The following is a 26582-nucleotide window of genomic DNA, read 5'->3' on the forward strand; positions in this document are numbered from 1 at the left end:
AGGAGTCCTTGTTTTGAATGACAAGGATTCTGAAATCTTCTTGTATGCGTGCCCACGCGATGGCAGTGCTATAGCCCCTCTGTCGGCTGATCTCCTTTCGAGCCGGCTCCATTCGTAGCATTGGCGCTTCGGGCATGTCTGAGGGCTCCAGTGTCTCGTTTACTTACCTATTTGAGTCGTGTTGTTGCTCCTAGGCATCCATGTATCTTGTCGGAGTTTTTATTTTCGCTTCTCTTTGTAGCATTGTGTTGTATCGTTGTTTGGACTTTGTGTCCTCGGCTATAAGGGCGTCATTAATTTAACGCCGGGCCGTAGGCCTTTTATCTAAAAAAAAATACATGTTGATCTACCATGAGATCATTGATGTCGATCCGATAATCCAGGTTATAAATAGATGATCTATCGACTAGGCTCTGTCTCGGTTTATATAAGATACGAGAGATGTATGATAACAAGAGTTCTAGTCAGCTATGTTGGTGGAGAGGAGTCCTCCACGGATAAGGAGTCCTTGTTTTGAATGACAAGGCTTGTGAAGTCTTCCTTGTATGCGTCAAGGGCTGCCCGGAGTGGCCCACAACGAAACCAACAAAGGTGTCCTCAGCCCCAAGTCGACATGGTGAGAGGCCCCCTAGCCGGGACACCATCACCTAGGTTTCTTTTTCTTTTCGAATCTGTAACCTGTATATTGATCTCAATTTCAAAGAAAAAAAAAGAGCCAGTTTATGTGTACCTAGGTCCTAAAACTCCGCTGTACGGAGTACATTGCATTGCTTCCGTAAGTCAGGTTTGGGCGTTGAAACTTGAAAGATCCCGCACTGACACATGTCACACATCCCTGATGTGTATGAAATTCCGGAAGGTGTGATGAATAGTCAAAAACGATGACATCATGACATGCCCGGGAGGCGACTACTTGAGTGATGTGTGAAATTTGGTAAGAAGCTCTGACTGAATATCAAGAGAATGATGGCACGCCCAAGGTGTGCCATTCATGCGGGGACTACTTGAGTGCCGCCTCTCTCTTTTGGTGTCTTCTTTCACATGCATCCTTTTGATCTTTCCCGATGTATGAAATTACGGTGCGTGACTGACTGACTGACTGACCGGGGAAAGGCAATGAGTAGTACTAGAACCTAATTAGTATCTGGTTTTGGTGGGTGCCACTAATTATCATCCAATCTCTTGGGGTATTTAGCAGCTTGACCCCTTCATGGCAGACTCATTGCGCGATTATCTCTTTCAACGATCTTGATTATTGCTGAATCACAACGACACTACGCGCTACCATTTGGATTTTTTTGGGGGTTGGTGAAGAAACCTGAACTTTTGAAACCAGCAAGAACTTTTTTGCGATGTGGATGAACATGAAACCCCAAAATATTGTGGCCGACTTGGGGTGCAGCTTTTCTCCGGCAGCTCTCCGTAGAAGAAGCGCTGTTGGTCTGGTCTGCGGCAGCGCCATGTTCAAAACAGATCATCGCCTTCACAGTGCCATTTGTCCATGCTGCCGGCCTGTGTCTTGAGGTTTCTACGGTCTAGGGTGCAGCAATCATGGGAGCGTGTGCGGCGTACGCCTAAACCCGGTGCCAAGAGTGATCTTTGGGCTAGCTAAAAACACTCGGAAGACTATCCATGCGTTATGCCACGAGTCCTTCATAGACACATTTTCTTTGAACAAAACATTTGTACCTTTTTTTTTTTGCATGGTCAAAACATTTGTACTTGAGCAATCTGTTAGGCTTAGGCACACCCCAGCCCCAGGGTTCTAACGGAAACGTATTAGTTGTGGGCCCACTTGCAAAAGAGGAAGAAAATATGTCATATGTACCTCGGTTTAGTCTCTTTCTTGCGGAAAATACCTCGGTTTAGTCATAAGAATATGAATTTTAGTTACTACCAAGCAAATAAGGGCTGGAGCTGCTGACCAGGTGAAGACAAACTTGTATACTATTACTACCTGTTAATTTTAGTTTTCCACAGTGGGAGTTTTTTTTATCAACTTCATATTGTGTTTGGGTGCTGCTCAGCATCGGCCGGACGATTCTAGCCTAGGATGATTGGTCACCCTCCGAACCGTACGATCCATACGTGCACAACAGTATGATCGATCGCTCAACTCCACCCCTCTCGCCCCGGCAACACATTCCTTCATCTCACGCCTCTCTTCCCATCATGCGCATTGCGCCCCTCCCCTGAAACGCTGACCGCACTTGGAGCGGCGGCAACCGCTCTCGACAACATCGCCGCAACAGCGCCCGTCCGCTCTTCGACTAGTCACAGTGAGGAGTAACATAGACTAGTAACATGTGTGTTGTAACATGTGTGTTGTGTTATGCATAACTTCATTTATTAGGTTGTAGACTCATCTTTTCTTGATAAGTGTGATGTTACAGTAACTAGCTATGTTACCACATGCCTCTCTTTCTTTATTAATTACATGCCACATCATCTATTTTGCCTAGATAAGTGTGATGTTACCACCTATGTTACTCCCACTGTGGGTAGTCTTAGTGGCACCGCCTCGCACGCGACGTCACCGCTCGAAGCACCGACGGTCGTCGCTCGCAGCATGTCGTCGTACTAGCAACAGCTTTGGGCTTCTGGACATAGTTTTTTTTTCTTTGCGAGAACAAGCCTTTCATTTCTTAACCATCGGGCATCCGATTGGTCTGGTACACAACATTAAGTTCATCAGGTCCGGACCGTAACTACACGACAGTACGTATGCTTTGAAGCCCTAACTGAGCGAGGCGATGCGCCACACATGTCCTCGATCAATGGATCTTTTTTTTTTGAAACACCGATCAACGGATCATGGAGATGACATGATGATTATCATGCAGGAGTAGCAGTTTAATCTCCTCAATAATCTCCGAACATAGTTGCATGTTGAGAGAATTTGAATAGTGAAGATCCAAGTATTTAGGTATATAAGGATAAATGCATTTCCATGCCTGATTTGTTGGTCTACGATTCACCGCTACATCTAGGAATCAGACTACTGAGTGCCTCTCCTTAGACGACTGTAGGGAAGTGTTTCCCCTACATCTATTAAGCTTCATTAACAACTTTAACTACATCCCTTAACATGTGGGTGATATGCACCTCAAAATTTGTCATCTAAATTTAGACTTGATGTACATATGTAGTCCTCTTAACAGTTGAAGAGCTGTCTAATTTCTCAAAACTGTATCTTCGGCCTGGATCTTTGAAACCTATGATGGGCCTTTTCATTATTGGGCTTCCCCGGTGCGGCTGACCGAGACCTCCTCCTAATCGACGCATGTGGATGTGGAACAACGTCGGGGCTATATCTCTCTTATAGCGAGATGTAGCATGTCCTTGCCTAAAGCTTCCTCAGATCACTACAATACAGGGTCGACCCGGTACTGTACTGTTGTGTTGTTTTTCATTGCGTTGCATTGTTTTCCATAGTTTCTTTTCTGGTTCTTTGTCTTTTCTTTCGTTTTCTTTGTTTATTTCTATTTTTTGTTTCTTTTATTTTTTTCTTTGATTTTTTTGTTTCTTCACTGATTTCTTCAAGTATTTTGTTTTTACTTTAGTTTTTAACCATTTTTCTTTGTTTTATTCCTGTTTTTTATTTTCTTTCCTTTTCCTGTTTTCTTTTGTTTTTCTCAATTTTGTTTCTTTTCTTTCCTATTTTCTTTGTTTTTTCTTGGTTTTCATCAGTTCTCTTCTTTTTCATTGTTTCTTTCTCGGTTTTCATTGTTTCCATTCTTTGCATTGGGCTTCTTCAGTTTTCTTTTCCTTTTTTGGTATTCGCTGTTTGCATTAAGCCTTCGATCTGATCCGGGGTGCCGCGGCGGCGTGGGGGCTGCAGGCTCGGCCTGATTTAAGGGGGCGGTCCTAAGGTTCCTCAAGTGACAAGATGAAGATCTGCCTGATGCCTCTCCTTCTTGATCTGGTCGGAGTGTTGGGTTCCGGAAGGCTCCACCGGCGACCTCCCATGGGCGCGTTATGCCTGGAGATTGCTGGATCGGGTGGGATTCGGTCATGCCCACTGGTTTTCTATTAAGGAGGGAGCGGTGCGAAGCTCTGCTATCTGTTGCGATCATGGGATATGTTGAGTTCCATGGTGAAGTCAGTGGCGGAGAATGTCATGGAAGCCGAGATCGAAGGACTAGTAATGGTGATTGGAGCCTTTGTGGCTATGAGGAACTTGCTTGGAGTTTCGAATTTTGTAGCAGCGTATGTGAGTGGGGGCGGCAGCACATGTGCAGTTCAAAGTGTTACCTCTCGGCGTGAAAATCCAAGGTTTGTCCTTAATTGGTTGTGCCCGGTAATGGCCTTGTTAAAGGCATTGTTTTGAGAGCGGGGACTATCTTCGGGGTGAAAACCAACGATCTACGATTGGGTGACGACGGCGCTTGTGCACTATTTCCTTCTTTGAGGCGTCGCTTTTGGAGAACTGACTTCAAGTGTTGTTTTGGTGGTCGTGGTGGTACTGCTGCTGTAAGGACTGGAACCCTGTAGCGGGGCTTTTCTTTTTTAGCTTCTTTTTTTTTGGCTGTGTGCATTCGTAATGCCATTAGGGCAACGAACCGCCGCTGACATACCTTGCCGCGGCCGCCGCCCCGGTTCCCCGCCGGAGCGCCGGGCAATGGATGCCCAGGAGGTTCGGCTCCTCCTCGTCTTCCTCCTCCCGCTCCTCTTACCACTCCTCCGGCTCGCCGGCGGTGTTCGGCGTCAAGGCCACGCCCGCAACGGAGACGCCGCTCGGCCGTCGCACCCGCAGCGCCGGCATCATCATCAACGAGGGCGGCGGGCGCGCCTGATACGCCCATTTTGGATCATGCTTTTATATCGATATTTATTGCATTATGGGCTATTATTACACGTTATGTCACAATACTTATGCCTATTCTCTCTTATTTTACAAGGTTTACATGAAGAGGGAGAATGCCGGCAGCTGGAATTCTGGGCTGGAAAAGGAGCAAATATTAGAGACCTATTCTGCACAGCTCCAAAAGTCCTGAAACTTCACGGAAGTTATTTTTGGAATTAATAAAAAATGCTGGCGAAAGAATCCACCAGAGGGGGCCCACACCCTGGCCACGAGGGTGGGAGGCGCGCCCTACCCCCCTGGCCGCGCCCCCTGCCTCGTGGGCCCCCTGGCAGGCCTCCGGTGCCCATCTTCTGCTATATGAAGTCTTTTACCCTAGAAAAAAATCATAAGCAAGCTTTCGGGAAGAAACTCCGCCGCCACGAGGCGGAACCTTGGCGGAACCAATCTAGGGCTCCGGCAGAGCTGTTCTGCCAGGGAAACTTCCCTCCGGGAAGGGGAAATCATCGCCATCGTCATCACCAACGATCCTCTCATCGGGAGGGGGTCAATCTCCATCAACATCTTCACCAGCACCATCTCCTCTCAAACCCTAGTTCATCTCTTGTATCCAATCTTTGTCCCAAAGCCTCATATTGGTACCTGTGGGTTGCTAGTAGTGTTGATTACTCCTTGTAGTTGATGCTAGTTGGTTTATTTAGTGAAAGATCATATGTTCAGATCCTTTATGCATATTAATACCCCTCTGATTATGAACATGAATATGATTTGTGAGTAGTTACTTTTGTTCCCGAGGACATGGGAGAAGTCTTGCTATAAGTAGTCATGTGAATTTGGTATTCGTTCGATATTTTGATAAGATGTATGTTGTCTTTCCTCTAGTGGTGTTCGGTGAACGTCGACTACATGACACTTCACCATTGTTTGGGCCTAGAGGAAGGCATTGGGAAGTAATAAGTAGATGATGGGTTGCTAGAGTGACAGAAGCTTAAACCCTAGTTTATGAGTTGCTTCGTAAGGGGCTGATTTGGATCCATATGTTTCATGCTATGGTTAGGTTTACCTTAATACTTCTTTTGTAGTTGCGGATGCTTGCAATAGGGGTTAATCATAAGTGGGATGTTTGTCCAAGAAAGGGCAGCACCCAAGCACCGGTCCACCTACATACCAAATTATCAAAGTAACGAACGCGAATCATATGAGCGTGATGAAAACTAGCTTGACGATAATTCCCATGTGTCCTCGGGAGCGTTTTCCTTCATATAAGAGTTTGTCCAGGCTTGTCCTTTGCTACAAAAAGGATTGGGCCATCTTGCTGCACCTTGTTTACTTTCATTATTTGTTACCCGTTACAAATTACCTTATCACAAAACTATCTATTACCGATAATTTCAGTGCTTGCAGAGAATACCTTGCTGAATACCGCTTATCATTTCCTTCTGCTCCTCGTTGGGTTCGACACTCTTACTTATCGAAAGGACTACGATAGATCCCCTATACTTGTGGGTCATCAAGACTCTTTTCTGGCGCCGTTGCCGGGGAGTGAAGCGCCTTTGGTAGGTGGAATTTGGTAAGAAAAAATTTGTATAGTGTGCTGAAATTTACTGTCACTTGTTACTATGGAAAGTAATCCTTTGAGGGGCTTGTTTGGGGTATCTTCACCCCGACCAGTAGAGTATGGAAAGTAATCCTTTGAGGGGCTTGTTCGGGGTATCTTTACCCTGACTAGTAGAGCAAAGAGTTGCTCCTCAACCTACTGAAAATGTTTACTTTGAAATTCCTTCGGGTATGATAGAGAAATTGCTAGCTAATCCTTTTACAGGAGATGGAACATTACATCCCGATTTGCACCTAATCTATGTTGATGAAGTTTGTGGATTATTTAAGCTTGCAGGTATGCCCGAGGATGTTATTAAGAAGAAGGTCTTCCCTTTATCTTTGAAGGGAGAGGCATTGACATGGTTTAGGCTATGTGATGATATGGGATCATGGAACTACAACCGATTGAAATTGGAATTTCATCAGAAGTTTTATCCTATGCATCTTGTTCATCGTGATCGTAATTATATATATAATTTTTGGCCTCGCGAAGGAGAAAGCATCGCTCAAGCTTGGGGGAGGCTTAAGTCAATGTTATATTCATGCCCCAATCATGAGCTCTCAAGGGAAATGATTATTCAAAATTTTTATGCTCGGCTTTCTCTCAATAATCGCTCTATGCTCGATACTTCTTGTACTGGATCTTTTATGATGAATACTATTGAATTCAAATGGGATTTATTGGAAAGAATTAAACGCAACTCTGAAGATTGGGATCTCGACGAAGGTAAGGAGTCAGGTATAACACCTAAGTTTGACTGTGTTAAATCTTTTATGGATACCAATGTTTTCCATGAATTTAGCACTAAATATGGACTTGACTCTAAGATAGTAGCTTCTTTCTGTGAATCCTTTGCTACTCATGTTGATCTCCCTAAGGAGAAGTGGTTTAAATACAATCCTCCCACTAAAGTAAAAGTAGTTGCACCTATTAAAGTTGAAGAAAATACTATCACTTATAATGATCCTGTTGTTCCTACTGCTTACATTGAGAAACCACCTTTCCCTGTTAGAATAAAGGATCATGCTAAAGCTTTAACTGTGATCAATAAAAGTAACATCAAGACACCCAAACCCCCTGAGCAAATTAAAGTTGAACCTAGTATTTCTATGGTTAAAGATCTCTTGGCTGATAATATTGATGGGCATGTTATTTACTTCTGTGAGGAAACTGCTAGAATTGCTAGACCTGATACTAAAAATAAACATAGACCTGTTGTAGGCATGCCTGTTATTTCTGTTAAAATAGGAGATCATTGTTATCATGGCTTATGTGATATGGGTGCTAGTGCAAGTGCAATACCTCATTCCTTATACAAAGAAATTATGCATGATATTGCACCTGCTGAGATAGAAGAAATTGATGTTACAATTAAGCTTGCCAATAGAGACACTATTTCACCAGTTGGGATTGTTAGAGATGTTGAAGTCTTGTGTGGGAAAGTTAAATATCCTGCTGATTTTCTTGTTCTTGGTTCCCCACAAGATAACTTTTGTCCCATTATATTTGGTAGACCCTTCTTGAACACTGTTAATGCTAGGATAGACTGCGAAAAGGATGTTGTTACTATTGGTTTGGGGGATATGTCTCATGAGTTTAACTTTGCTAATTTCGTAGACAACCCCATGACGAGGAATTGCCTAGTAAAGATGAAATTATTGGTCTTACTTCTATTGTCGTGCCTCCTAATGACCCTTTAGAACAATATTTGCTAGACCATGAAAATGATATGTTTATGAATGAAAGAAGGGAAATAGATGAAGTATTATTTAAACAGGGACCTATTTTGAAACACAACTTGCCTGTTGAAATACTAGGGGACCCCCCTCCACCCAAGGGTGATCCCGTGTTCGAGCTTAAACCATTACCGGATACTCTTAAATATGCTTATCTTGATGAAAAGAAGATATATCCTGTTATTATTAGTGCTAACCTTTCAGAGCATGAAGAAAAGAAATTATTGAAAACTCTGAAGAAGCACCGTGCTGCTATTGGATATACTCATGATGATCTTAAGGGCATTAGTCCCACTCTATGCCAGCACAAAATAAAATTGGAGAAAGACGCTAAACCAGTTGTTGATCACCAACGACGGTTAAATCCTAAGATGAAAGAAGTGGTAAGGAAAGAAATGCTAAAGCTTCTGGAGGCAGGTATAATTTATCCCGTTGCTGATAGTCAGTGGGTAAGTCCTGTCCATTGTGTCTCTAAGAAGGGAGGTATTACTTTTGTTCCTAATGATAAGGATGAATTGATCCCACAAAGAATTATTACAGGTTATAGAATGGTAATTGATTTCCGCAAATTAAATAAAGCTACTAAAAAGGATCATTACCCTTTACCTTTTATTGATCAAATGCTAGAAAGATTATCCAAACATACACATTTTTTGCTTTGTAAATGGTTATTCCGATTTCTCTCAAATACCTGTGTCAAAAGAGGATCAGGAAAAGACCACTTTTACTTGTCCTTTCGGTACCTTTGCTTATAGACGTATGCCTTTTGGTTTATGTAATGCACCTGCTACCTTTTAAAGATGCATGATGGCTATATTCTCTGATTTTTGTGAAAAGATTGTTGAGGTTTTCATGGATGATTTCTCCGTATATGGAATTTCTTTTGATGATTGCTTGAGCAACCTTGATCGAGTTTTGCAGAGATGTGAAGAAACTAATCTTGTCTTGAATTGGGAGAAGTGCCACTTTATGGTTAATGAAGGTATTGTCTTGGGGCATAAAATTTCTGAAAGAGGTATTGAAGTTGATAAAGCTAAAGTTGATGCTATTGAAAAGATGTCGTGTCCCAAGGACATTAAAGGTATAAGAAGTTTCCTTGGTCATGCCGGTTTTTATAGGAGGTTCATTAAGGACTTCTCAAAAATTTCTAGGCCTCTGACTAATCTCTTACAAAAAGATATTCCTTTTGTCTTTGATGATGATTGTGTAGAAGCATTTGAAATACTTAAGAAAGCATTGATTTCTGCACCTATTGTTCAGCCACCTAATTGGAATTTACCCTTTGAAATTATGTGTGATGCTAGTGATTATGCTGTAGGTGCTGTTCTAGGACAAAGAGTTGATAAGAAATTAAATGTTACCCAATATGCTAGTAAAACTCTAGACAATGCCTAGAGAAATTATGCTACTACTGAAAAAGAATTTTTAGCAGTTGTTTTTGCTTGTGATAAGTTCAGACCTTATATTGTTGATTCTAAAGTAACTATTCACACTGATCATGCTGCTATTAAATATCTTATGGAAAAGAAAGATGCTAAACCTAGACTTATTAGATGGGTTCTCTTGCTACAAGAATTTGGCTTGCATATTATTGATAGAAAGGGAGCTGAGAACCCCGTTGCAGACAACTTGTCTAGGTTAGAGAATGTTCTTGATGACCCACTACCTATTGATGATAGCTTTCCTGATGAACAATTAGCTCTCATAAATGTTTCTCGTACTGCTCCTTGGTATGCTGATTATGCTAATTATATTGTTGCTAAATTTATACCACCTAGTTTCACATACCAGCAAAAGAAAAAGTTTTTCTATGATTTAAGACATTACTTCTGGGATGACCCACACCTTTATAAAGAAGGAGTAGATGGTGTTATTAGACATTGTATACCTGAGCATGAACAGGAATAGATCCTACGCAGGTGTCACTCCGAGGCTTATGGAGGACACCACGCTGGAGATAGAACTGCACATAAGGTATTGCAATCCGGTTTTTATTGGCCTACTCTCTTCAAAGATGCCCGTAAGTTTGTCTTATCTTGTGATGAATATCAAAGAATTGGTAATATTAGTAGACGTCAAGAAATGCCTATGAATTATTCACTTGTTATTGAACCATTTGATGTTTGGGGCTTTGATTATATGGGACCTTTTCCTTCCTCTAATGGGTATACACATATTTTAGTTGTTGTTGATTACGTTACTAAGTGGGTAGAGCTATTCCAACTAGTAGTGCTGATCATAACACCTCTATTAAGATGCTTAAAGAAGTTATTTTTTCGAGGTTTGGAGTCCCTAGATATTTAATGACTGATGGTGGTTCACATTTTATTCATGGTGCATTTCGTAAAATGCTTGCCAAGTATGATGTTAATCATAGAATTGCATCCCCATATCACCCACAGTCTAGTGGTCAAGTAGAATTGAGTAATAGAGAGCTCAAATTAATTTTGCAAAAGACTGTCAATAGATCTAGAAAGAATTGGTCCAAGAAACTTGATGATGCATTATGGGCCTATAGAAATGCATTTAAAAATCCTATGGGTATGTCTCCGTATAAAATGGTTTATGGAAAAGCATGTCACTTACCTCTCAAACTAGAACATAAGGCATATTGGGCCATTAAAGAGCTCAATTATGATTTCAAACTTGCCGGTGAGAAGAGGTTATTTGCCATTAGCTCACTTGATGAATGGAGAACCCAAGCCTATGAGAATGCCAAACTGTTTAAAGAAAAAGTTAAAAGATGGCATGAAAAAAGGATACAAAAGCGTGAGTTTAATGTAGGTGATTATGTGTTGCTATTCAACTCTCGTTTAAGGTTTTTTGCAGGAAAACTTCTCTCTGAATGGGAAGGTCCTTACGTTATCGAGGAAGTCTATCGTTCCGGTGCCATAAAAATCAACAACTTCCAAGGCACAAATCCGAAGGTGGTGAACAGTCAAAGAATCAAACATTATATCTCAGGTAATCCTATAAATGTTGAAACCAATGTTATTGAAACCGTAACCCCGAAGGAATACATAAGAGGCACTTTCCAGAACGTTTTAGACTCCAAAAAGGAATAGGTATGTGGTACGGTAAGTAAACCGACTCCAAAACAGTTCTAATGGCAATTTTTCTCCGTTTTGGAATATTTAAGAAAATAGGAAAATAAGAAGTAGTCCGGGAAGGACACGAGGCGTCCACGAGAGTGGAGGGCGCACCCTACCCCCTGGGCGCGCCCCCCTGCCTCGTGGGCACCTCGTGTGCCCTCCGGACTCTGTTTTCTTGCACGATACCTCTCTTGGTCGGTAAAAATTCATTATATAATCTCCCGAAGGTTTTGACCACCGTACCACGCAAATATCCTCTGTTTTTGTTTCGAGCTGTTTTTCTGACAGATCTAGATCACCATGACGTCTCCAAGTGCCCCCAAGGACAAGTTCTTCGAGAAGGTTATCAATCCCTACCTCGCGGAGGTGCTGCAACACCCTCAAACCATTGAGATGCATGATGGGTTGCTGCACATCCGCGATGTCGAGGGACCAAGGAGGACCGGAAGCATGGAGACAAGACTCGAAACAATGGAGCAACAAGTTTTCAAGTGCCAAGGGATGGTGGAACGCGGACTCAACGCCAAACACATGATGATCGCGGAGTTCACCAACAACCACAAGCTAGATGCCAAGAACATTGGGGAGACCATCTTCAAGCTTCACGAGAAAATCGAGCACCTCCAAGCCCAAACCTATGACCTGCAAAACCAAAACTGTGAGTATGAATATAGATTCAAGAGGATGAGTTTGGCTGCAGATTTGAGGATTCCAGAGACTCGATCATCCTTCTATGATGGTGAGCCTATGCCTTGGAAGATGGACGACAAGCCTACATCATCAACAACTCCATCATCACCACCTCCGAAGAAAGAGCAATAAACACATCGGGTATGGGCCCTCCCCTTGGCAACTGCCAAGCTTGGGGGAGCTGCCCCGGTATCGTATCACCATCACACTCCTATATTTACCGTATTTCTTAGTTTGATCCTTTTGGTAATATCTTGTTCTAGTAGAATAAAGTTTGAGTATGATTTAGTTTTGAGTTTTGCCTTATGATCCTTCCATGTAACCGAGTCCATGAGCTATATATAATAAAGATTAGTGTTGAGTCAAGGGCTTGATTATCTTGCTATGATCATGAGGGAATAAAAGAAAAGAGAAAAAATAAAAAGAAATAAAAGAGATTATATTGATCTTATGGAGAGTAATTGACTTCACATATAAAGAGTATGATGAATAAAAGTTGTTGAGGGTTGACAAACATGGTTTTGGTCATCGTTGCAATTAATAGGAAGTAATAAAGAAAGAGAGGTTTTCACATATAAATATGCTATCTTGGACATCTTTGAGCACTCATTAAAATATGACATGCTAAAGAGTTGATGTTGGACAAGGAAGACAATGTAATGGGTTATGTTTTCTTATATCCGAAATAAAGTATATTGTCATGGATCACCCAACATGTTGAGCTTGCCTTTCCCCCTCATGCTAGCCAATTCTTTGCACCAAGTAGAGATACTACTTGTGCTTCCAAATATCCTTAAACCCAGTTTTGCCATGAGAGTCCACCATACCTACCTTTGGATTGAGTAAGATCCTTCAAGTAAGTTGTCATGTTGCGTGCAATAAAAATTGCTTTCTAAATATGTATGATTTATTAGTGTGGAGAAAATAAGTTTTATACGATCTTGTGATGTGGAAGAAATAAAAGCGACGGACTGCATAATAAAGGTCCATATCACAAGTGGCAATATAAAGTGACGTTCTTTTGCATTAAGATTTCGTGCATCCAACCATAAAAGCACATGACAACCTCCGCTTCCCTCTGCGAAGGGCCTATCTTTTACTTTTGTCTCTTACCTTATACAAGAGTCATGGTGATCTTCACCTTTCCTTTTTACATTTTATCCTTTGGCAAGCACCTTGTGTTGGAAAGATCCTGATATATATATCCAATTGGATGTAAGTTAGCATGAATTATTATTGTTGACATTACCCTTGAGGTAAAAGGTTGGGAGGCAACACTATAAGCCCCTATCTTTTTCTGTGTCCGATTAAAACTCCATACCCATAAGTATTGCATGAGTATTAGCAATTGTAAAAGACTAAATGATAGTTGAGTATGTGGACTTGCTGAAAAGCTCTTACATTGACTCTTTCCGATGTTATGATAAATTGCAATTGCTTCAATGACCGAGATTATAGTTTGTTGGTTCTCAATGAAGTTTCTGATTCATACTTGACATTGTGAATAGATTATTACTCGAGCATAAGAAATCATATGACAATATCCATATATGTTGCTGTTATAAGAATGATCATGATGCCCTCATGTTCGTATTTTATTTTTTGACACCTCTATCTCTAAACATGTGGACATATTTATCGTTGTCGGCTTCCGCTTGAGGACAAGCGAGGTCTAAGCTTGGGGGAGTTGATACGTCCATTTTGCATCATGCTTTTATATTGTATTTTTTGCATTATGGGTTGTTATTACACGTTATGTCACAATACTTATGCCTATTCTCTCTTATTTTACAAGGTTTACATGAAGAGGGAGAATGCCGGCAGCTGGAATTCTGGGCTGGAAAAGGAGCAAATATTAGAGACCTATTCTACACAGCTCCAAAAGTCCTGAAACTTCACGGAAGTTATTTTTGGAATTAATAAAAAATACTGGCGAAAGAATCCACCAGAAGGGGCCCACACCCTGGCCACGAGGGTGGGAGGCGCGCCCTACCCCCTGGTCACGCCCCCTGCCTCGTGGGCCCCCTGGCAGGCCTCCGGTTCCCATCTTCTGCTATATGAAGTCTTTTATCCTGGAAAAAAAATCATAAGCAAGCTTTCGGGAAGAAACTCCGCCGCCACGAGGCGGAACCTTGGCGGAACCAATCTAGGGCTCCGGCAGAGCTGTTCTGCCAGGGAAACTTCCCTCCGGGAAGGGGAAATCATCGCCATCGTCATCACCAACGATCCTCTCATCGGGAGGGGGTCAATCTCCATCAACATCTTCACCAGCACCATCTCCTCTCAAACCCTAGTTCATCTCTTGTATCCAATCTTTGTCCCAAAGCCTCAGATTGGTACCTGTGGGTTGCTAGTAGTGTTGATTACTCCTTGTAGTTGATGCTAGTTGGTTTATTTAGTGGAAGATCATATGTTCAGATCCTTTATGCATATTAATACCCCTCTGATTATGAACATGAATATGATTTGTGAGTAGTTACTTTTGTTCCTTAGGACATGGGAGAAGTCTTGCTATAAGTAGTCATTTGAATTTAGTATTCGTTAGATATTTTGATGAGATGTATGGTGTTATGTGAACGTCGACTACATGACACTTCACCATTGTTTGGGCCTAGAGGAAGGCATTGGGAAGTAATAAGTAGATGATGGGTTGCTAGAGTGACAGAAGCTTAAACCCTAGTTTATGAGTTGCTTCGTAAGGGGCTGATTTGGATCCATATGTTTCATGCTATGGTTAGGTTTACCTTAATACTTATTTTGTAGTTGTGGATGCTTGCAATAGGGGTTAATCATAAGTGGTATGTTTGTCCAAGAAAGGGCAGCACCCAAGCACCGGTCCACCCACATACCAAATTATCAAAGTAACGGACGCGAATCATATGAGCGTGATGAAAACTAGCTTGACGATAACTCCCATGTGTCCTCGGGAGCGTTTTCCTTCATATAAGAGTTTGTCCAGACTTGTCCTTTGCTACAAAAAGGATTGGGCCATCTTGCTGCACCTTGTTTACTTTCATTATTTGTTACCCGTTACAAATTACCTTATCACAAAACTATCTATTACCGATAATTTCAGTGCTTGCAGAGAATACCTTGCTGAATACCGCTTATCATTTCCTTCTGCTCCTCGTTGAGTTCGACACTCTTACTTATCGAAAGTACTACGATAGATCCCCTATACTTGTGCGTCATCAGCGCCTCCTCCTCGGCTCCTCCCCGCTACGTCAAACTGAAGACGGAGCCGAGGCTCGCCGCCTTGAAGACGGAGCCGGGGCTCGCCGTCATGAAGACGGAGCCACGGCTCGCCGGCGGCGTCAAGGAGGAGCTCGACGACGCGGCGGCCTTGAAGTGGGCGCGCGAAGACTGGGCGCGGACGGAGCTGGAGCGCCACCGCGCCTACGAGCAGTTCGCCGCTCGGCGCCGTGGCCGCGACTAGGGAGGCGTCGTCGTCCTCGACGACGACAGCGACGACGACGCGCCGCCGCCACCTGTCCGCCAGGGCGACGCCAGGCAGGGGTCCAGCAGGGGCGGCCGCGTCAAGGAGGAGAAGGATGACGGCGAGGATGGCGGCGACTTCGCCGCGCTCAGCGTGTTCTTCGCCCCGTAGTTGTAGTTGCGGCCGTTTTTTAAAAGTACTAAACTTTGTTATGTAATGTCACGTTCGCCGAACTTTAGCCGAATCTTTGCCCCGTTTGCCGAAATTTAGCCGAATTCCTTTTTTTAAACCGCCTTCTGGGGGCGACCCTGGGGCCGGCGGCTGGGAACCCGAAAGCCCCCACGCCGATTTTTAGCGCCGGCTCGCCCCCAGGCGGCGACTTTACGCGCCTCCTGGGGGGCCAACGACTGGAGATGCTCTTAGTGCAAGGGTACCTGCACGTAGATGTAGGTCATGGCCTGTCAGTTGTTACGCCCGGCCCGTACCCTGCCCCGTCCGCCAACTCAAGCCAGTTCGTCGTATACCAACACATGATCAATATTTTTCCATACATATTGTTTTTGTTTCTTATATATTTTTTGTATACATTAAAAAAATTCAACAAATTTTTGAACATTATTTCAAATGCTTGATTTGTTCAAAAAAGTCTGATCAACCTTTTTCAAACACATTGTATATTTTTTGTATACATAAGAAACATCTTCTCTATACGCATTTAACATTTTGCAAATGCTTGGTTAACATTTTTGCAAAATGCTTTATGTAAAACATTTTTGTAAATACATATTTAGAATATTTGGACGTTTAAACAAAAATAAAAAAGCAATAGAAAACAAAGAAGTAAAGAAACGGAAAAAATGAAGCAGCAGCCTGTGCCCTCCCACGTTGGGAAATTTAGGGTCAGTTTGGTTGGCATCCACACCCTTATATGTCTGGCCTGGATGCTGCATGTAGTCAGCCTGGTAGTTGTATGGTTTGCGTCCTAGAAAGGAAATTGTCTGCCTGGCCTGGTTGCCTCATACTTTTTTTAACAACTGTAACCTTTATTGAATAGTGAGGTTCATAGGGATACAGATGATGTCGGGCAAAATAGTGAGCCACAAATGGCGCCCAAAAGAAAGGGAGGAAGCTGCTTTCGCAAGGGCATGAGCTTCACCTTTGTGCTCACGTTTCTCATGAACACACTGAACTGATTGAAATGATCCAGCACGATGATTGATCTCCCTTAGAATAGTAGCGTAGTGGTATGGTGCTGTCGACCCAATATTAGCAATCACTTCCAAGCAGTCCGAAGCAACGCAAACTGAAGTGAGGTTCAGATCAGCCGCCAGGGACAGGGCCTCATTACATGCATGAGCTTCAAGCGCAGCTGCGTCTGTTAGACCATCAAACACACCATGGCCGAGGCGCCGAGGTACGTGCCATGCTTGTCTCGACATACCACTGCTGCAGCTCCTCGCGTATGCTACCTCTTGAGTATGCGTTGGTTTTTCCTTAAAGAGGAAAGGGTGATGCAGCAAAGTAGCGTAAGTATTTCCCTTAGTTTTTGAGAACCAAGGTATCAATCCAGTAGGAGGCCACACGCAAGTCCGTCGTACCTACACAAACAAATAAGAACCTTGCAACCAACGCGATAAAAGGGTTGTCAATCCCTTCACGGCCACTTGCAAAAGTGAGATCTGATAGAGATGATAAGATAATATTTTTGGTATTTTTATGATAAAGATTGAAAGTAAAGATTGCAAAATAAACAGCGAAAGAAATAGCTAGTTAACGGGAGATTAATATGATGGAAAATAGACCTGGGGGCCATAGGTTCACTAGTGGTTTCTCTCAAGATAGCATAAGTATTACGGTGGGTGAACAAATTACTGTCGAGCAATTGATAGAAAAGTGCATAATTATGAGAATATCTAGGCATGATCATGTATATAGGCATCACGTCCGCGACAAGTAGACCGAAACGATTCTGCATCTACTACTATTACTCCACACATCGACCGCTATCCAGCATGCATCTAGAGTATTAAGTTCATAAAAACAGAGTAACACATTAGGCAAGATGACATGATGTAGAGGGATAAACTCAAGCAATATGATATAAACCCCATCTTTTTATCCTCGATGGCAACAACACAATATGTGTCGTTTCCCCTTCTGTCACTGGGATCGAGCAACGCAAGATTGAACCCAAAGCTAAGCACTTCTCCCATTGCAAGAAAGATCAATCTAGTAGGCCAAATCAAACTGATAATTCGAAGAGACTTGCAAACATAACAAATCATACATAAAAGAATCCAGAGGAGATTCAAATATTGTTCATAGATAATCTTGATCATAAACCCACAATTCATCGGATCTCGACAAACACACCGCAAAAATAATTACATCGAATAGATCTCCAAGAAGATCGAGGAGAACTTTGTATTAAGATCCAAAGAGAGAGAAGAAGTCATCTAGCTAATAACTATGGACCCGAAGGTCTGAGGTAAACTACTCACACATCATCGGAGAGGCTATGGTGTTGATGTAGGAGCCCTCCATGATCCATTCCCCCTCCGGCGGAGCACCGAAAAAGGCCCCAAGATGGGATCTCACGGGTACAGAAGGTTGCGGCGGTGGAAATAGGGTTTCGTGGTGCTCCTGGATGGTTTCGGGGTATATGGGTATATATAGGAGGAAGAAGTAGGTCGGTGGAGTTGCGAGGGGCCCATGAGGGTGGGGGCGCGCCCAGGGGGGCAGGCGCGCCTCCCTGCCTCGTGGCCTCCTCGCTTCTTTCTTGATGTCCACTCCAAGTCCTCTGGATCACGTTTGTTTCGAAAATCACTCTTCCGAAGGTTTCATTCCGTTTGGATTCCGTTTGATATTCCTTTTCTGCGAAACACTGAAATAGGCAAAAAAAATAGCAATTTGCACTGGGCCTTGGGTTAGTAGGTTAGTCCCAATAATACTAATAAAGTGTATAATAAAGCCCATTAAACATCCAAAACAGATAATATAATAGCATGGAACAATAAAAAATTATAGATACGTTGGAGACGTATCAATGTAGCACTCCTAGATAGGCCACCATCAACATTTAGTTTCACTTCCCCACCCACTGGAGGGAGCCACTTTGATCTCATGGCTGCAGCAATCCCATGTAAAATCCTCGGATTAAGCTGCAGGTTCCTACCTATGACATGCAAGTCCCGGGCTGGTGTATGAAGCTCGACCAAGGCTAGGTCCTCCAGGAACTTTGTGATGAAACAAGAAGTACTAATATTAATGGGGCTCTGGTACTGATTATCATGTATAGCACGTCGTCTCGCCCACCAAATTGCCCACATTATTACGAGCACTCGTGTAATCTCTCCCGCTGGGAGTGTGTCAATGAGCCAAAACATCCAAAGTCTAGCGTCCTCCGACCGGTTAGAGATAACGACTGAAGTTAATTCCTCATCAGCTAGAGCCCACACACACCTTGCCATATGACAGTCTAATAAAGAATGTCGCCAAGTGTCGACCGATATGTTGCATATGGAGCATGCAGGCGAATCAGCCATCTTCCTGTGATTTCGGACCTCACCAGTAGGGATCGAACAATTTGCAAGTCGCCACGCAAAGACCTTCTCCTTGGATGGTATGTTCAAACTCCAAAGCTTCTTCCAAGATCGACGGTCTTCTTCTGAATGTGTATGTCCCGGAACGTGCTCTAACCAGTCCGTTCGCTGCTGTTTGGTAGAAGCTAGCAGCCGATAGGCTGACTGCAATGTGAATATGCCCTTCCGCTCATAATGCCAGGACCAAAAATCTTCCTGGACTCTTGTACTCAGCGGAATATTAAGGATTACCTCTTTGTCCATAGCGAAAAAATGCTCATCTAGGACAGCAGAATTTCAAGATGCCGTGGTATGATCAATCAAGTCGAAAACCTTCTGTGGCGGGTTGGGAGTTTTGGAGCATACAGGCCGCAGTTTGTGATCCCGTGGGATCCAATTATCATGCCAAATATTCGTGCCGCTGCCCGATCCAATCCTCTTAATAAGTCCCAGATTGAGAGTGTCTCTCCCTTCATATATGGACCGCCAAACCTGAGAAGGATTCTTCCCCAATTCTGCCTCCAGAATAGTGCATGAGGGGTAGTAAACCGACTTGAGTATTCGAGCACTGAGGGAGTCAGGCTCCTGCAATAGCCGCCAAGCTTGGCGAGCCAGTAACGCTAGGTTGAATAGCTCAATGTCGTGGAACCCCATGCCTCCCATATATTTCGGTTGTGACATGATCTCCCACGAAACCCACGTTGTTTTCCTCTCACCCTTCCTAGACCCCCACCAAAATTTCCTGAGTAGTCCACTAATATGATTACATAAACTTGGTGGAAGCTTGAAGCACGCCATAGAGTATGTCGGGATTGCTTGGGCTACCGATTTGATAAGAACCTCTTTACCTCCAGCTGAGAGTGCCTTCTCCATCCAACCTTGAACCTGTTTCCAGATCCTGTCCTTGAGATATTTAAAGGACCCCTCCTTAGCTCTTCCGACATCAGAAGGGAGTCCTAACTATTTCTCTGAAAGTTTTCCATTTTGTACATCCAAGACCTGCATAACCTCCTTTCTCAAAAGATCAGAACACCCCTTACTGAAGAAAATAGATGACTTGTCTTTATTTATACGTTGTCCCGAGGCATCACAGTATTTCTGCAACAAAACATCCACCCGCTTGGCCATCTCAGGTGTAGCATCAAAAAAGAGCGAGCTATCATCGACAAACAACAAATGATTAACTCATGAGGCACTAGGGCCACCTAAATACCATGACTGCTCCCATTTGGACTGGCAGATTTCAGTAAACATGAAAGTCCCTCGGCCGCCAATAAAAATGGGTAGGGTGAAATGGGACCCCCCTGTCGTATTCCCCGTGTGGGTTTGAACTCTTCCAGAACTCAAAGGTAATAAGATGCTTAGCCCAGGCATGGTGATCAGTCTGGCCCAGGCGTCCGATTCATTCCACCTGGGCGTGCTGCAAACTAGCCTGGTACTAATTAGTCCCAGTGAAGGTATGGTCTGCTTCTTGAAAAATATATTCTAATCACTAGGAGTATAAGACAAAGTACCAGGCACAAGGTGGAAACCAAACACTCCGCTGTGAGGCTAGTCTGTACACGCAAGAAACTCCAACTTTTCAGGCCAAAGCCAGGCACCAAAAATTCTCAGGCATGGAGCTCAGGGTGCCAACCAAATTGACCCTTAGTGAGGCTCCTGACACGAGTGCAACCTATGTTTGGTTATAAGCGAGGCATAGGCGCGCCGGTCGAACAGTGCAGGCCACAATGAAGATAGCACCAATGCGTGGCCCAATTCAGGCTGTGGCCTCCCGTCCTGGGCCCTTTCAGTGAGGCGCCTGACGAGAACGCAACCTACATCTCGCGCCATCAAAGAGTGCACGCGATGCTAAAGAGAGAGCCAATGGGCGAGCCCAATTCTGGCACAAGCTTTATTTTGGTTATTTTTTTCAGTGGTTTATTTTTCCATTGTAAAAATTCCAAATTTCGAAAAATGTTTGGGATTTCCGAAAATATTAATAAATTTTAAAAAACGTCAATAGCTTCAAACAACTGTTCCAAGATTCAAAAAAATGATCAAAAAATAAAAAGAGACTATTAGTGTAGATCAAAAATATGTTCCTCGTAAATTTTAAAAATTTCACTAGATATTATAAAATGTTCAATGTGTATTAGAAAATGGTCAACATATATTTAAAAATATTTATTGTGTATTCGCAAAATGTTCATCGTAAATAAAACAATTATGCACCCTGGAATAAAAAAGTGCTCACCATGTTTTTAACAAAATAGGAAATATCCAAATATATTTTTAAATTTTGAATGTTTTTTTGCAAAACTGAAACATTTTTCACAAAAGGTATTTATTCTAAAAATGAACAAATTTATATACAAGAAAATTCTTGACATTATGTTTTACTAAAACATGGTAGTTTTAGGAATTTGGGAGCATTCTTAAAACGGGATTTTTATATCCAAACATTTTTTAAAATTTCCATACATTTTTGGAAAAGAAAAATGAGAAGTAAGAACAAAGGGAAAAACCGAACACAGAAGCCTTGATAAAAAATGAAATAAAAAAACGGAAGGAAAAAACCAAAATAGTACCAAAAAACAAAAGTAACAAATGCACAACAGAAGAAAAAAACAAAAAAAAACTCTCTGCAGTGAACTATAGACCGGGTGGGCCCAAGTCACTACTACTGCTAAACGCGTGGCATCGGCTATCAGTAGCCCAAGGGGGGGGGGGGTGAATAAACTCTTCACGACTGACCTATTACAAAGCTGAGCTGTCTGCTTTCTCTTTCTTTTTTTTTGTGAGAAAAGGAGTTGATATTAAAACAACCAAATTACAGAAAGGTCCACACAGAAAAGGAAATTACAACCAAGCCCCTCTGCAACCCGACTACGCCGGCGCCATGGACGAGCCGGTGACGCGCCGTTCGCCGTTGCTCGCTAACGCCTTGGATCGAAGCAGCCCCCAGGTGAAACGGGAAGTCTCCGATCAACTGTCCCTGAGGACCTACACCCATGGCCGTCGTCGTCGTCATACCGCTCAACATCGCCTTCCTTCTCTAGATCTTCAACCGCCGGAATCGCGATCCCTCGATCTCTGGCACGGGGGAACCGTGCACGACCGCTCCACCGAGCAGCGAGCACGAAGAAAGGAGCTGGTCCAGCGCGGAGCTCCACCGGAACTTCGCCGTCGAAGGGGAGACCAACACCTGCAAAAAGCCGACCTAGTCACGCCGCCGCCTCCACGACGCCACCGGCTGGCTCCCTAGGCACGCCTATACTATGTACACGTCGCAAATCGGGCCTCCCCCGTCCTCCCATCGCCGGAGCGGCCGGCGAAGGGCGAGGGAGCCGCCAATTCGGCAACGGCGAGGTGGAGAGCCCGGGGTTCGCACAAATCGCCCTTCGGTCCGATAGAAGGGGAAGGGTGAGGTCCAAGGGTTTGTCTGTTTTCTCTTATACTGGTCCATTTTAGACCATCAATTCACTCTTTTCCAGGACTGGAGAAAGTGACCTACATCAAAGCCAGCGTGAAATGGAACTCTCTTTGCTTCCTCAGTTTCAGGATTGCTCCTCTCTTCAGCGCTCCAACATTGCGTAGTTTCTCAAGATTATATAGCTGGTTAAATGGTAGTACACTCTAATGTTGAATCAACTGGAATAAAGGGTATCTTCTGCCTCAATCATTGAAACCTATGATGGGGCTTTTCTTGACTGGGCTGCTGAAATGTGAAAACCATCAGTTTGTGTCAAAGCTCCTAACAGACGCATTAAGCGACAATCAGGGCATCGACGCCTAGCTTAGCCACAACTTGGCCGGCCCATTTAACATGCATTGTGCCGATCGACGCATTGTAGCAACCCGAACTGTGTACTGTAGCGACTTGGAACTTTTGCAACCAGTTTTTAGTCGGTTCTTTCTATTTTATTTTTTTTTAAATATGAATTTTTCTAAAAAATGGATTACCTTTTGAAAGCGTAGAAAACGTTTGAAAGTTTGGAACATTTTTTGAAAATTCCTGATCTTTTTTGAAAAATTAGAATATTTTTAAGGAAATTTTTTGTAAAGTTTGGAAACGAATTTTGAAATTAATTTGCGGAGAAATCTAAAAAACAGGAACACTTTTTGAAATTCCGTAGAATTTTTGGAATTTGTTATCAAATTTTCAAAACATGATTTTGTATTGGAATTTTCGAACATAATTTTAATATCTAAAAAAATCAAACAAATTTTGAAAAGTTCCTAATTTTTAAGGAAGATTTTCGGAAAAAGGTAAAATTAAAAAAGAAACCAAAGAAAACCATCAAAAGAAACAAAAAGAGAAAAAAATTGAAGAAAAAAGAAGGAAAAAAAACCTGACCAAAGCGATCAGGAACCATCTCTAAGCTTCCCGAAAACGGATGCGCTGTAGTCCAAATGGGCGGGCCCACTTACATCGCCGGTCTATGCGTTTTGTCGACAGTTTGACACTTAATGCGTCGTATAGGATTCATATGCACAGTGAACGCTGCGCAAAGCCGAGCCATCTGCTCTCCCTTGTGGAGATCCATTTTAGCCCATGAATCTACTCTATTCAGTTCTGGTGAAAGTGACCAACACCAAGGCCGACGTCAAATTGAACACCGCTTGCTTCTTCAGTTTCAGTTCGCTGCTCACTTAAGCTCTCCACCGGACACTTGCCAGCTGCCTACCATGACCCGTAACTGTAACCCGCTGTCCTGTTGCATAGATTATGAAAATATATCTAATGATCAATATAATAATATTGATTTAACATTGTTTATTTCCATATTTTTTATATATACTTGGTCTAAATTTGAAAGCATTGACTTTTTAACTGAATTTATATGCCATCTATTTTGGGGACGGAGGTCAAATCAAACATGACGGAGCCATGCTTAATTGTTTAGCATGATGCAAGCTAATCCCTCCGTCTGAAAAAACTTGTTCCAAGCTTGTCTCTCAAATGGATGTATATTTTTTTATGAAGGGAGTACAACAAACATTTTCATGCAAGGGGGAAGGCGGTCTTGGGCCGGCCCTTCGATTTGTCCACAGATAACACTTGCCTAAACGGCTCCTGTGTGTGAACAGAAGTGTTTATGTGGAATCATGTGCAAGTGTACACGCAGAAGTGGTACTACGGGAAGAGAGAGAGATGTGATCAGCTTGGAGGATTTGGAGAGAGAGCATGTCATCGGAGTGCGAACCGTGGTGCCCTTTAAAAAAGCATATTTAGAGTGAAAAAAACTGTGGAAACTTGCATGTGTTCACTACGGATCCATGAATTTTTGTTCGCTATGGATCTATGACATTGGTACTGTTCAGCTACAGATAACTGACTCCTCCTGGCGAGGTGCAGTATCTATCGCGGTGAAGCCATCATGTGGTCACATATATACATTTCTGTTCCATCCCCCCTAGTTCGATGATCTCACTCTAAAAATCAGTCAAACTCATCCGCTGACTGCACGACACCGAAGGCTCACACCAAACTTATCAACATCACCTTCCTCTTATAGTTATAGTCGCGTACGTACACTTACTAGCCACGAGACAGTTCAACTGAGTGCTCTACGTGGCAGATAAAGAAATTCAGGTCAAATCAAACGTGACGGAGCCATCCCCAATTGTTTTAGTGCGACGACGATGCGAGCTAAAGAAACATTCAGTCAGGTCGTCGACCCAGGGGGAGGCGGCCCTTTGACCTGTCCCGAGATAACACTTTTTTTTTCTTTTACAAGAGGAGGATGACCCCCCGGCCTTTGCATCTAGAAGATGCATGCGGTCACTTTATTGATTATTCTCGAGAACCTTACAAAGTATTACAACAATATGTCTGAATTCGCCATCTTGACAACATATGCCACTACTCCTATCCATATGATGAAGGGGTGCTAGCTGGGCCAAATACTCAGACCACTCACCTAAGCCTATCATCAAAAGTCAGAATCCCCAGCCGAGCCACATACCGGGTCTGGGGCATAAACTGGTCTGACACACTCACATGTGTCGTCGCCGCCATCTTCCACAGGTCCGTCTTCAGAGCAGATATTGAGGCTTCTACCTTGTCAGGCCACTCTGCCATCGACGCCACCATGACGCCAGACAACAACCTCCTCCTGCGCGAGTCCATCACTGCGCATCGGGCGCCGAGTTTCCATTGCGCCACGCCGCCGACATCCGTTGTCATCAATGTGTAGGATGAAGCACTACTCCACCAAAAAAAGCCGCCCACTGGTCCCTCGATCCCGTGTATGCCCCTAAGAATGACGCCCCAAGGAGGAAACGTCACCAACGCGTCGCCGTCATCCGATCTACTGATCTAGGGTTTCTAGGGTTTCCCACGGGCATAGCGGATAGAGGTCTGAAACTTCTCCACGGCGATGCCTTCAAGAAGGTAATGACACAAAAAAAATGCCGCCAACGCCGGTCTTGGCATCAATCAAGCCGAGAACGAGGTTTTCACTCGGATCCGCTCGAAGAACCTCCATTAAGTATCGTGTGCACGGGTCGCCGCCGATCTGAGCCGCCACACAACGAGCATGCCGCACCGGCTAGGTCAGATTTGTCCGGAGGGCAAACCACGCATGGCGTCGACCCAACCACCAGGCCCTCCATGCCGCCACCGTCGATCCGAGGTCAGATGGTCCGTCGCCATAGTTCCAGCCGCCGCCGAATGCAGCCAAGGCCGCTGCCCGAAGCAGGGCCGACCGCCGCACCCGCCACCATCGCCGCCCTAGGCCGAGGCAGCCGCCCTGCCGCCGCCGGTCAAGGCAGGCCCGCCACGCCACCAAGGCCAGATCGGCCGTGCCACCACACGTCGCGGGGCTCCGCCCCGCCCCCATGGCGCAGGAGAGAGGGAAGGCCCCCGCCACCGCCGTCAGCCCCCGGGCTAAAGGCCGGCGGCGTCCTTCAACGGCGGCGGAGGGAGGGATGGAAGGACGGGGAACCCCCGACGGCTATGGTTGCGATCCCGCCCGAGTCGCCCGAGTGGGGGTGACGCGGGGGACCGAGATAGCACTTCCCTAGACGGCAAATGCATTGCTGGCGGTCGTGTGTGGAGAAAAATGGGCGCGACGATCAGCACAGATCGAGACCGTTTGGCTTCTTAATTCCCTTGGTCTAATGTGTTGTGCTATGGCAGGTTGCCATTTCTCCACTTTGCTTGTGCAAGTGCTCGTCACATGTAGAAAACAGAATACCGACAGAGATGTTTAACTTATTGTCATACAGGGACTACTAATGTCATCAGTAGGATGGACATGGCTAGTTGAGATCTTGGAATCTATATATGGCCAAAGCCTTCTTTGTTCATTTTCCTCTTTGGCCCCTAGCGGCGGCGTGTAGAACACACGGCTATCGCCAATCTCTATTCTTAATGGACGAGTTGGTGAATCGTCTCCGTGGTTTATTTTCGCTGTTTTTTTCGTCTCTCCTCCCACCACCCCCTCCCACCCTGGTCCGCGGTTTATTTTCGCTGGTTTTTTCCGTCTCTCCTCCCACCACCCCCTCCCACCCTGGTCCATCCGGTTTATTTTTCTCTCCACTCTTTTTTACAACCAGAACTTTCCTAACGTATAACAAATCACGGATCTAACTTCCTTAAATTATGCAAATCAATCGATTCCTTTTATTGGTTCAATTTGTCTTAGGAAACAAAT

This window comes from Aegilops tauschii, chromosome 4 (genome assembly GCF_002575655.3).
Source record: "Aegilops tauschii subsp. strangulata cultivar AL8/78 chromosome 4, Aet v6.0, whole genome shotgun sequence".
NCBI classification, from domain to species: domain Eukaryota; kingdom Viridiplantae; phylum Streptophyta; class Magnoliopsida; order Poales; family Poaceae; genus Aegilops; species Aegilops tauschii.